Consider the following 14116-nt stretch of genomic DNA (forward strand, 5'->3'; position numbering starts at 1 on the left):
GGGCGGTGATGAGTAGGATGAGATCTACCATGTAATCGAGTTAGTTTTGATGGGGATTGATCCCTAGTATCAACTATGTTCCGAGATTTGATGTTGCTACTACTTTGCCATGCTTAATGCTTGTCACTAGGGCCCGAGTGCCATCATTTCAGATCTGAAATTATTATGTTGTCACCAATATATGTGTGTTTTAGATCCGATCTTGCAAGTTGTAGTTACCTACTATGTGTTATGATCCGGCAACCCCGGAGTGACAATAACCGGAACCACTCCCAGTGATGACCATATTTTGAGGAGTTCATGTGTTCACCAAGGGCTAATGCGTTGGTCCGGTTCTTTATTAAAAGGAGAACCTTAATATCATGTAGTTTCCTTTTGGACCCCGCTACCACGGGAGGGATGTACAATAGATGTCATGCAAGTTCTTTTCCCTAAGCGCGTATGACGACACACGGAATGCATGCCTACATCACATTGACGAACGTGAGCTAGGCACATATCTCTCCATGTTATAGCTGTTGCATGATGAATATCATCCAAAAAAATCACCGACCCATTGCCTACGAGTTTGTCCTACTATTACTTGTCTTGCTCTGCTGCTGCTACTACTATTGCTACTGCTGTTACTTGTCTTGCTGTCGTGCTGCTGCTACTGTTGCTACTGCTGTTACTTGTTTTGCTCTGCTGCTACAACTGTTGCTATTACCGTCGCTTGCTACTGCTGTCACTACTGCTGTTACTTGCCATTGCTATTGCTCGTTACACTGCTACTACCTGCTACACTGTTGGTTCGCTGGCCATTGACGGGAACTGACAAGTTCCATCAACGCGGCAACGGAGGCGCCATTGATACAATCGTTAGGAATAGTCTACCGTCAACAGATCGTTTCTGACACTGTTGTTATCATACTACTTTGCTGTTACTACTGTGCTTGCAGATACTAATCTTTCAGGTGTGGTTGAATCTGACAAATTCAGCTGCTAATACTTGAGAGTATACTCTCACCTCCTGACTGGCTCATCAACAAATTGGGTCGAATACTCTACCCTCGAAAACTGCTGCGAACCCACGCGCTGGTGGGCCGTCAACAACATTCTTCTAGTTTCATTACTGGGAGTGCTATTAGCATTCTTCTGGTGCCGTTGCAGGAGAAGGTTTGTTGTTATAAGCATTCGTCTAGCTAACACCAGAGATTGTAGATCAACATTTTATGGCGCCGTTGCCGGGGAGGTGTTGCTATATTCTCTGAGTTACTTGGGATTTATATCTGCTGATCACTATGAAGAATCTGAAGGATCCGAAGACCAAAGTCTTGACCTCAACTACGAGGGGAGGTAAGGAATTGCCATCTAGCTCTGCACTTGATTCACCTTCAGTTATGAGTAAGTTTGCGACATCACCTCCTGCTAGAAATCTTGATATGTTGCCTGTGCTTGATGATGCTTGTGATAGTACTGCTAGAGATGCTATGCTGGATACTATGCCTGATGATACTATGCTTGATACTATGCCTGATGATGCCATGCTTGATACTCTGCCTGATGATGCTAGAGATGCTATTTTGCCTGATGATGCTATGCTTGATACTGCTAGAGATACTCCTTTGCCTGATGTTCCACTAGGAGTGTTCCTTGATGCTCATATTGCTAGAGTTACTGCCAATGCTCGTGATGCTTCTAATACTGTCGATACTATTGAGATAGAACCTGCTTTTGCTCCTGCTAGATCTAGCTCTCCTAGATATGAATTGCCTGATATACCTGAGGGTTATGTTATGGAGGGAGAGATAGGTGAGGATTTTCTTGCATGTAAGGATGCCTATGACGCTGAGAAATTACTTCTCAAGTGGAAGGAAAAATCTCGGGAAGCTAGGATGAAAAATGACCCAAAGTTTACCACTTCGCCTATCTTTGTCACCGATAAGGATTATGAATTCTGTCGACCCTGAGGTAATCTCTCTAGTCGAATCTGATCCTTTTCACGGTTATGAGTCTGAGACGATCATAGCCCATCTTGCCAAACTATCCGAAATAGCCAACCTTTTCACTAATGAGGAGAAGATCCACCACTACTATATCCTTAAGCAGTTTCCTTTCTCTCTAAAGGATGACGCTAAAGCCTGGTTCACCTCTCTTGCTCCTGGATGTGTGCGTAGTACCCAGGAGATGCTCTATTACTTCTGTGAGAAATATTTCCCTGCCCATAAGAAGCAAGGTGCCTTGCAGGAAATATACAACTTTGCTCAACTCCAAGAAGAGAGTCTTCCACAAGCTTGGGGGAGGCTCGTCCAGCTACAAAATGCTTTGCCTAATCACCCTCTTAAGAAGAACGACATACTTGATATCCTCTATAACAGACTTACCGATGCCTCTAGAGACTACCTAGATAGTTGTGCCGGTTGTGTTTTTACGGAACGAACTGTAGAACAAGCTGAGACCCTAGTGAATAACCTCTTGATCAACGATAATGCTTGGACTATACCCGAACCATCTCCTAAGCCAACTCCTAAGAAGAGAGGTATTCTATTCCTCAGTCCCGAGGATATGCAAGAAGCCAAGAAATCTATGCAAGAGAAAGGCATTAGATCTGAAGATGTCAAAAATCTACCACCTATCGAAGAGATCCATGGTCTCGATAACCCGATACAGGTAGTAGAAGTGAATTCTCTGCGTAGGTTTGATGAGAGTGATATTCCTTTTGATAAACCTGCTAGCCTATGCTTTGATGAATTTGACGACTTTGTTGCCAAAGAACAGAGTTTCAATGGTTATGTTAGCAGACATTTGGAACAAAGTGCTCGTATGCTTAGCCATTTAAGTGCTTGTGTAGACAGAAATGCCAATGCTTTGAAGCTTCTGAGTAAACATGCCTCTATGATTACTACTCAGGTAGAACAAGTACTTAAAGCTCAGAATGACTTGCTCAATGAATTAAATGAAAACTCTGTCAGAGTTATTACTAGAGGAGGCAAAATGACTCAGGAACCTTTGTATCCTGAAGGTCATCCTAAAAGAATTGATCAAGATTCTCAAGGAATCAATGCTGATACACCTAGTCATCCTAAGGAGAAGAAGAAGGATGATAGGAACCTGCACGCCGGTTCACCAAATACTGTCACACCTGAAGATACTAATGATATTTCTGCGTCTGATGCAGAAACACAATCAGGTGATGAACATGAACCTGGTGACAATATGGACAGTCATGTTTATAATAATGCTCAACCTAGCCATGACGAGGATGTGGAGATTGAACCTACGGTTAATCCTGATAATCCACAACCTAAGAGATACGACAAGAATGACTTCACTGCTAAGAAGCATGGTAAAGAAAGAGAGCTATGGGTTCAGAGACCTATGCCCTTTCCTCCTAAGCCATCCAAGAAAAAGGATGATGAGGATTTTGAGCGCTTCGTTGAGATGATAAGACCCGTCTTTCTGCAGATGCGGTTAACTGATATGCTCAAGATGTCTCCCTATGCCAAGTACATTAAAGATATCGTGACTAATAAACGGAAGATACCAGATCTTGATATCTCCACCATGCTTGCCAATTACACTTTCAAAGGTGGAACTCCTAAGAAACTTGGTGATCCTGGAGTGCCCACTATAACTTGCTCCATTAAAGGAAACTACGTAAGAACTGCCTTATGTGACGTTGGAGCCGGTGTTAGTGTTATGCCGCTCTCTCTTTATCGTAGACTTGAATTGGATAAGTTGACACCCACTGAAATTTCTCTGCAAATGGCTGACAAATAAACTGCTTTCCCTATCGGCATTTGCGAGGATGTGCCTGTTGTGGTTGCTAATACCACTATCTTAACAGACTTTGTTATCTTGGATCTTCCCGAGGACGATGCCATGGCTATCACCCTCGGGAGACCCTTTTTAAACACTGTAGGGGCTGTTATAGATTGCAACAAAGGCAATGTCGCTTTCCACATCAACGGTAACGAGCACACAGTGCACTTTCTGAAGAAACGATATCCAGTACATTGCATTAATGCTATCGAGAAGATTTCATCGATTCTCATGGGGAGCTTTGAATGCCCTATTAATCGTGTCAAGATGAAGTATGATTTGCTTGTTGGGGAGATTTATATCCCCAATGAGGTGACTTAGTGGCTATTCGAAAATTCTCCGTTTTCTTTTGCGATTCGAGAAGGTTTTTTCATAAGGACTTGATCAATCCCATTGACGGATTTCTTTCGATGGCCATGAGACGGATGAATCAGAGAGGCACATACCTCTGTTTTGAGTTTTCCTTTTCTGTTGCTTAGAACAAAAATGATGGAATTAGTTTAGCTTCTCCTGTTTTCTGTTTTAGCATCCTGGAGAAAAATACCTCGAAAATAGAAGTTCTCCGATAGTCCTGAAAATTTAGTATGATTTTTTCTGGAATTTTTGAAAATTTCTGGGCCTGAGAACTGGCCTGGGGCCTGACCAGTGGTCCACAAGCCCCCCCACCGCCACCTACCCCCTGGTGGCGGGGTGCAAGCTTGTGGGGCCCACACGCACCCCCTCCACTCATTCCAGCTCCCAGCCTCTTCTTCCACCTCCAGAAAAAAATGTTTCGCAGCTCAAACCCGTGTTCTTGCTCATTTGGTTGTGATTTTCGATCTCCTTGCTCAAAGCACCATTCTCCGAACTGTTTTGGGGAAATTACTCCTTGGTAAGTGAATCCTCCATTGGTCCAATTAGTTTTTGCTCTAGTGCTTTATCTTTCACATATTCTTGCTACGTTGGTGACCCTGTTATTGAGCTTGAAAGGTTGATTTTAGCTGGTTCCAAGTAGTTTTAGCGCGTGATTGTAACATCCCAAATTTTTAGATTTGGCATGTTAACAGGATCATTTTTTGTCATGTTGATTTCTATGCATGTTTGATTTTTTTTTAAATATTCTATTCATTATGCAACTCAGGGCAATTTATATTGGAGTGGAGATAACATGACTTCTCCCCATTGAAATAAAAAGTTCATAATGTTTAGAATATTATTTGGAGTCTCCTGTTATGGTTTTGCAAATTTCATAATCTCGGAAATCATTTTCAGTTGATTTTTCAATGCTCGTTGTGTAGCTTTTTGCATAAAAAGTTATTTTGAAAAAATTGCATTTGGTGGAACTAGGGTTGTATAGTTTGTATATATTTTACCCGGGGTTTACAGTCTCCTTTTATATTTTCTTTTATTTTTCTTAACAAGATATTTTTTATGTGGTTATTTTGTTTGCGCACTGTGCAGTCGGGGTGCACAGTAGCCCACCAGCGACAAAGTCGAGCGGCTGGAGCACAGCAGCCAGCGGCCCAGCGCACCGAGCGCCCCAAGCCCAGGAAGCTCGTCTCCTTCGTGAGACAGGACTTTTCCTCACATACGTACAAGTACAAGAGCTCCCTTGTGCCCGATCCAAATCCTCATCGAACCGGTTGATCTGCTGCTTCCCCCTCTCGTCTATGACCATATATAAGACCCCCAACCTCTCCTCGACCGATTTTTGGCAAAACCTAGGATTTTCGTGCCCTGAAGACCCTGTTCGATCTCGCCGGAGTTCTCTGCCTGAAGCTCTTCGCCAGAGGAGCCCCGCCGCTCATTGGACCCCGTCGCCCCCTGCGTCCGATCGCCGTCGCCACAGCACCGCCGCCCACGCCCGAGCCACCGCCGTCGTTCCCCTGTTGGTCACGGTGAGCCTGCAGCACCATTTGCCACAGTCAATCCCAACCAGATTTTAATCTGTTTTTAGATCGGTCAGATTCCCGGTAAGATTTTGAAACGTGTTTAACTTTTGATCCGTAGCTCCGAATCAGGAATTTTTTTCCTGTGATCTCGAGTTGACGAGTAAATTTGATAGAACCAATAGTTTCCAGGTTATAAATATTTAAAATTTTACTTGGATCAGATTTAGTTCAAACCTCCCGGAGCCCATATTTTGCAAACCGTTCATCTAATTTCATTATTTCTTTTTGCTCTGTGCTCCCACTATAATGTAGATAATAAATAACTACTCATATGTTTCTGTCAATTGTGTTTTATTTGAATTCTTTGCTGTTGACTTTATTTTGATGTTATGTGAGTACGGTTTATTTATCGATGCCTTCGTCGAATATATATAGGTTGTCCGGAGTGTGGAGCGAATCATAATTAAGTGTTAGAGTACTTCAGCACCGTTCAAGGCAAGTTTGCACTTTTGATTTTGCTCATCCTATATGTATGTTCTGCATTGTTATGATATGTTATGTGTTTGGTGTGATTCTTATATTGCTTGTCGCCGTATGTGTGTCCTGGATTGCATTGTTTAATTGTGTTCTTGGATATGCTATGGTAGACATGGACTCGTACCGAGTGTTTTATGAAGTAGTGAGTGTTTATAGCTGTAGGCTCGGGGCTTTTGCTCGAGTGATTGCGTCTATGGCTGAGTGCTCTATTGTCCCTAGAGAATGCGCCATGACTGAGCTCACTTGAGTTGTCGGGACTTAAATCACGTGAATGCGTTGATGGCTGAGCGCTTTAGAGTCCCCATTGAATGCGTCATCGACTGAGCGCACTTGATACATCTTGAAGATCTTTGTCATTTCACCATAGGTTTGTGAGTTCTCTGTTGCGGGTTTAAATTGGTTGTGGCGTGTGAGACCTTGATCAGTTTACGGAGGTAGGTGAAGTTAGCTTTATGCCGAACCAACTTGACTGTTTTGGTTGTCATACATTGCTTATATGTGTAGGTTTGCATTGTCATTATGTGTGAATTCCCAATACATTCAATGTATTGACCCTTGTGGCTGCAACTTATCATGTTGCAGGATATTCAGATGATCAGTGAGATACAGTAGGGTCGCGAGTCTTCACTTAACCTTTTCACCGGTGGGCTATGATGGGACTCATCGTTATTATTTCTGCTACCTTTCCGCTGCCATTATTTATTAGAGCTAGCTAAGTGCTATGTAGATTGTTATACTTTGTAAGTTCTAGATCATACGTTGTAATAAATGATGCACTTGCTATTCTGGTATTCATCTATACTGTGTGTGCTAGTGAGTCGATCCAGGGACGAGCACAGTTAAGCACGGAGACTCAAATCCTTCGAGGTTAGGTCGTTACAGATGGTATCAGAGCAATGCGTTGACTGTAGGTCGTGGCCCTAGAAAATGGATTAGAAAAGCCATAGGATTGAAAATTTATTCTATAAACTTTGTCTACATCTTACTCTTTCATTAGATAACCACTCTAGTTGTTGGAAATATTCCCTAGAGGCAATAATAAATTAGTTATTATTATATTTCTTAGTTCATGATAATCGTTTATTATCCATGCTATAATTGTATTGATTGGAAACACAATACTTGTGTGGATATATAGACAAAACACTGTCCCTAGTAAGCCTCTAGTTGACTAGCTCGTTGATCAAAGATGGTCAAGGTTTCCTGGCCATAGGCAAGTGTTGTCACTTGATAACGGGATCACATCATTAGGAGAATCATGTGATGGACTAGACCCAAACTAATAGACGTAGCATGTTGATCGTGTCATTTTGTTGCTACTGTTTTCTGCGTGTCAAGTATTTGTTCCTATGACCATGAGATCATATAACTCACGGACACCGGAGGAATGATTTGTCTGTATCAAACGTCGCAACGTAACTGGGTGACTATAAAGATGCTCTACAGGTATCTCCGAAGGTGTTCATTGAGTTAGTATGGATTGAGACTGGGATTTGTCTCTCCGTGTGACGGAGAGGTATCTCGGGGCCCACTCGGGCCCACTCGGTAATACAACATCACACACAAGCCTTGCAAGCAATGTGACTTAGTGTAAGTTGCGGGATCTTGTATTACGGAACGAGTAAAGAGACTTGCCGGTAAACGAGATTGAAATAGGTATGCGGATACTGATGATCGAATCTCGGGAAAGTAACATACCGAAGGACAAAGGGAATGACATACGGGATTATATGAATCCTTGGCACTGAGGTTCAAACGATAAGATCTTCGTAGAATATGTAGGATCCAATATGGGCATCCAGGTCCTGCTATTGGATATTGACCGAGGAGTCTCTCGGGTCATGTCTACATAGTTCTCGAACCCGCAGGGTCTGCACACTTAAGGTTCGACGTTGTTTTATGCGTATTTGAGTTATATGGTTGGTTACAGAATGTTCTTCGGAGTCCCGGATGAGATCACGGACGTCACGAGGGTTTCCGGAATGGTCCAGAAACGAAGATTGATATATAGGATGACCTCATTTGATTACCGGAAGGTTTTCGGAGTTACCGGGAATGTACCGGGAATGACGAATGGGTTCCGGGAGTTCACCGGGGGGGGACCCACCCCGGGGAAGCCCATGGGTGTTTGGGGTGCCACACCAGCCCTTAGTAGGCTGGTGAGACAGCCCAAGAGAGGCCTATGCGCATAGGAAAGAAAATCAAAGAGGAAAGAAAAAAAAGAAGGAGGTGGGAAAGGGAAGAAGGACTCCACCTTCCAAACCAAGTGGTTTCCGGTTTGGGAGGGGGAGACCTTCCCCCTTGGCTCGGCCGACTCCCTTGGGATTCCTTGGACCCCAAGGCAAGTCTTCCCCCTCCTCCTCCTATATATAGTGGGGTTTTAGGGCTGATTTGAGACGACTTTTCCACGACAGCCCGACCACATACCTCCACGGTTTTTCCTCTAGATCGCGTTTCTGCGGAACTCGGGCGGAGCCCTGCTGAGACAAGGTCATCACCAACCTCCGGAGCGCCGTCACGCTGCCAGAGAACTCTTCTACCTCTCCGTCTCTCTTGCTGGATCAAGAAGGCCGAGATCATCGTCGAGCTGTACGTGTGCTGAACGCGGAGGTGCCGTCCGTTCGGTACTAGATCGTGGGACTGATCGCGGGATTGTTCGCGGGGCGGATCGAGGGACGTGAGGACGTTCCACTACATCAACCGTGTTCACTAACGCTTCTGTTGTACGATCTACAAGGGTACGTAGATCACTCATCCCCTCTCGTAGATGGACATCACCATGATAGGCCTTCGTGCGCGTAGCAAATTTTTTGTTTCCCATGCGACGTTCCCCAGCACTAGTATCTTGACCAGCTTAAGTAAGAACTAGTGTTGAGACCACCACTTATCTTGTTTTTATTGCGATATTAACGTGTTAGCGTATCTGTTTATGCCCACTTTGTGGCATGACGATACTAGGTTGCTTGCTTGATTGTTATTTTGCTTGTTTGTTAAATTAGGATCTTGTCGGAATTCTTCGACTATATATATAGATATGTTTGATTATTGTTCTGTTTGTTGGAGTTATGTGATAGTGTGATTTGTTTGATTTGGATTTTTATGGTAGCATATGGGTAGTGTTTTTCCCCTTAGGCCTAATTCTATCTAGATCTCATCTATGCTTACTCACTAGATGTCGTCGAGACGTAATACTAGAGCTAGTGGTTCAGGAGACAACAACAATGATGTGCCACCATACATGCAACAATACCTTCAAGGACAGGCCCAGTTGATCCAGCTACTCACTCAGAACATAGGGAACAACAACAACAATCCACCTCCACCACCACCACCGATGGATGCACTTACTCGTTTCTTGAGGTTGAATCCTTAGAGGTTTTCCAGCAGCCCCAAACCTACTTTAGCAGATGATTGGCTTCGTTCGGTTAGTAGGAACTTTAAGACTGTTGGCTGCACTGATGCAGAGAGAGTGAGGTTTGCCTCACATCTGTTGGAGGGTCCTGCCGCAGCTTGGTGGGACAACTACCTGGTCACCTATCCCATTGATACTATCACCTGGGCGCAGTTTCAGGCAGCTTTCCGCGCCGCACATGTGTCTCCTGGCGCCATGAGTCTGAAAAAGAAGGAGTTTCGTAGCTTGTGTGAGAGAGGTCGCTCAGTTAATGAGTATGTGGAGGAGTTCAATAAGCTTGCACGCTATGGGCCTAACGATGTTAACACTGATGCAACCAGACAGGAGAAGTTCTTGGAGGGTCTCGATGACGAGTTGGATGTTCAGTTGACAGTGGCAACTTTCAACAATTGTCACGAGCTTATTGATAAAGCTATTGTACTTGATGGAAAATTTCAAGAGGTGGAGGATCGGAAAAGGAAGGCAAGCGACACTGAGTTCAACTCTGGAGGTCATCAGAAGCAACGTAATTCATCAACATCTTCTGAGTACTATGATTCTGAAGTGGACGTGTATAATGGCCATAACCACGAGGTACATAATTATCATAATGGCAATGGGCACAACCATAATGGACAAAGGAATGAGAACAACAACCACACCACTTTGACGCCCACCAAGAAGGATATAAGTCACTTACTTTGTTATAGGTGTAGAAACCCGGGGCATTATTCCAACAACTGCCTTGTGTTGAAGGACATGGATGATGACAATGCAAGCTCCAAAGAAGTGGGGTCTGATCACGTCGAAAGGGGACATGTGAACCACATAATGGTGGGAAGAGCTAATAATGCACCAGTCTTTGGTAAGATTTTAATCAAGTTTCTGTATTATGACCGTTCTCTCAATATTGGTGCATCTTATTTGTTCATGTCAAGGGAGTTTTGGGATATATGCAACGAGTAAGCCTGAAAACCTTGATATATGGATTATATCAATTACCTATCTTTAACCTTGCTAGCCAACTCGAATCTCGAGGACGAGATTCATTTTAAGGGGGGTAGATTTGTAACATCCCAAAATTTTAGATTTGGTATGTTAACAGGATCATTTTTTGTCATCTTGATTTCTATGCATGTTTGATTTTTTTAAAATATTCTATTCATTATGCAACTCAGGGCAATTTATATTGGAGTGGAGATAACATGACTTCTCCCCATTGAAATAAAAGTTCATAATGTTTAGAATATTATTTGGGCCGCCTGATATGGTTTTGCAAATTTCATAATCTCCGAAATCATTTTCAGTTGATTTTTCAATGCTCGTTGTGTAGCCTTTTGCATAAAAAGTCATTTTGAAAAATTTGCATTTGGTGGAACTAGGGTTGTATAGTTTGTATATATTTTACCCGGGGTTTATAGTCTCCTTTTTTATTTTCTGTTATTTTTCTTAACAAGATATTTTTTACGTGGTTATTTTATTTTCCCCCTAGTAGTTTATATATATATATATACATATATATATATATATATATATATATATATATATATATATATATATAAACCTAGGCGCACTGTGTAGTCGGGGTGCACAGTAGCCCAACAGCCACAAGGCCCAGCGGCTAGAGCACAGCAGCCAGCGGCCCAGCGCACCGAGCGCCCCAGGCCCAGCAAGCTCGTCTCCTTCTTGAGACAGGACTTTTCCTCAAGTACGTACAAGTACAGGAGCTCCCTTGTTCCCGATCCAAATCCTCATCGAACCGGTTGATCTGTTGCTTCCCCCTCTCGTCTATGACCATATATAAGACCCCCAACCTCTCCTCGACCGATTTTTGGCAAAACCTAGTATTTTCGTGCCCTGAAGACCCTGTTCGATCTTGCCGGAGTTCTCTGCCTGAAGCTCTTCGCGAGAGGAGACCCGCCGCTCATAGGACCCCGTCGCCCCGTGCGTCCGATCGCCGTCGCCACAGAACCGCCGCCCACGCCTGAGCCACCGCCGTCGTTCCCCTATTGGTCACGGTGAGCCTGCAGCACCATTTGCTACAGTCAATCCCGACCATATTTTAATCTGTTTTTAGATCGGTCAGATTCCCGGTAAGATTTTGAAACGTGTTTAACTTTTGATACGTAGCTTCGAATCAGGAATTTTTTTTCCTGTGATCTCGTATTGACGAGTAGAATTTGATAGAACCAATAGTTTCCAGGTTATCAATATTTAAAATTTTAGTTGGATCAGATTTAGTTCAAACCTCCCGGAGGCCATATTTTGCAAACCGTTCATCTAATTTCATTATTTCTTTTTTCTTTGTGCTCCCACTATAATGCAGATAATAAATATCTACTCATATGTTTCTGTCAATTGAGTTTTAATTGAATTGTTTGCTGTTGACTTTATTTCGATGTTATGTGAGTACAGTTTATTTATCGATGCCTTCGTCGAATATATATAGGTTGTCCGGATTGTGGAGCGGATCAGAATTAAGCGTTAGAGTACTTCAGCACCGTTCAAGGCAAGTTTGCACTTTTGATTTTGCTCATCCGATATGTATGTTCTGCATTGTTATGATATGTTATGTGTTTGGTGTGATTCTTATATTGCTTGTCGCCATATGTGTGTCCTGGATTGCATTGTTTAATTGTGTGCTTGGATATGCTATGGTAGACATGGACTCGTACCGAGTGTTTTATGAAGTAGTGAGTGTTTATAGCTGTAGGCTCGGGGCTTTTGCTCGAGTGAATGCGTCTATGTCTGAGCGCTCTATTGTCCCTAGAGAATACGCCATGACTGAGCGCACTTGAGTTGTCGGGACTTAAATCAGGTGAATGTGTGGATGGTTGAGCGCTTTGGAGTCCCCATTGAATGCGTCATCGACTGAGCGCACTTGATACATCTTGAAGATCTTTGTCATCTCAGTGTAGGTTTGTGAGTTCTCTATTGCGGGTTTAAATTGGTTGTGGCGTGTGAGACCTTGATCAGTTTATGGAGGTAGGTGAAGTTAGCTTTATGCCGAACCAACTTGACTATTTGTTTGTCATACATTGCTTATATGTGTAGGTTTGCATTATCATTATGTGTGAATTCCCAATACATTCAATGTATTGACCCTTGTGGCTGCAACTTATCATGTTGCAGGATATTCAGATGATTAGTGAGATACAGTAGGGTCGCGAGTCTTCACTCAACCTTTTCGCCGGTGGGCTATGATGGGACTCATCGTTATTATTTCTGCTACCTTTCCGCTGCCATTATTTATTAGAGCTAGCTAAGTGCTATGTAGATTGTTATACTTTGTAAATTCTGGATCATACGTTTTAATAAATGATGCACTTAGTATTCTGGTATTCATCTATACTGTGTGTGCTAGCGAGTCGATCCAGGGACTAGCACAGTTAAGCACAGAGACTGAAATCCTTCAAGGTTTGGTCGTTACAGATGGTATCAGAGAAATGCGTTGACTGTAGGTCGTGGCCCTAAAAATGGATTAGAAAAGCCATAGGATTGAAAATTTATTCTATAAACTTTGTCTACATCTTACTCTTTCATTAGATAACCACTCTAGTATCTTGACCAGCTTAAGTAAGAACTAGTGTTGAGACCACCACTTATCTTGTTTTTATTGCGATATTAACGTGTTAGCGTATCTGTTTATGCCCGCTTTGTGGCATGACGATACTAGGTTGCTTGCTTGATTGTTATTTTGCTTGTTTGTTAAATTAGGATCTTGTCGGAATTCTTCGACTATATATATAGATATGTTTGATTATTGTTATGTTTGTTGGAGTTATGTGATAGTGTGATTTGTTTGATTTGGATTTTTATGCTAGCATATGGGTAGTGTTTTTCCCCTTAGGCCTAATTCTATCAAGATCTCATCTATGCTTACCCACTAGATGTCGTCGAGACGTAATACTAGAGCCAGTGGTTCAGGAGACAACAACAATGATGTGCCACCACACATGAAACAATACCTTCAAGGACAGGCCCAGTTGATCCAGCTACTCACTCAGAACATAGGGAACAACAACAACAATCCATCTCCACCACCACCAGTGGATGCACTTACTCGTTTCTTGAGGTTGAATCCTTAGAGGTTTTCTAGCAGCCCCGAACCTATTGTAGGAGATGATTGGCTTCGTTCGGTTAATAGGAACTTTGAGACTGTTGGCTGCACTGATGCAGAGAGAGTGAGGTTTGCCTCACATCTGTTGGAGGGTCCTGCCGCAGCTTGGCGGGACAACTACCTGGTCACCTATCCCATTGATACTATCACCTGGGCGCAGTTTCAGGCAGCTTTCCGTGCCGCACATGTGTCTGCTGGCGCCATGAGTCTGAAAAAGAAGGAGTTTCGTAGCTTGCGTCAGAGAGGTCGCTCAGTTAATTAGTATGTGGAGGAGTTCAATAAGCTTGCATGCTATGCGCCTAACGATGTTAACACTGATGCAACCAGACAGGAGAAGTTCTTGGAGGGTCTCGATGACGAGTTGGATGTTTAGTTGACACTGGCAACTTTCAACAA

Source organism: Hordeum vulgare, chromosome 3H (assembly GCF_904849725.1).
Source record: "Hordeum vulgare subsp. vulgare chromosome 3H, MorexV3_pseudomolecules_assembly, whole genome shotgun sequence".
Taxonomy (NCBI): Eukaryota; Viridiplantae; Streptophyta; class Magnoliopsida; order Poales; family Poaceae; genus Hordeum; species Hordeum vulgare.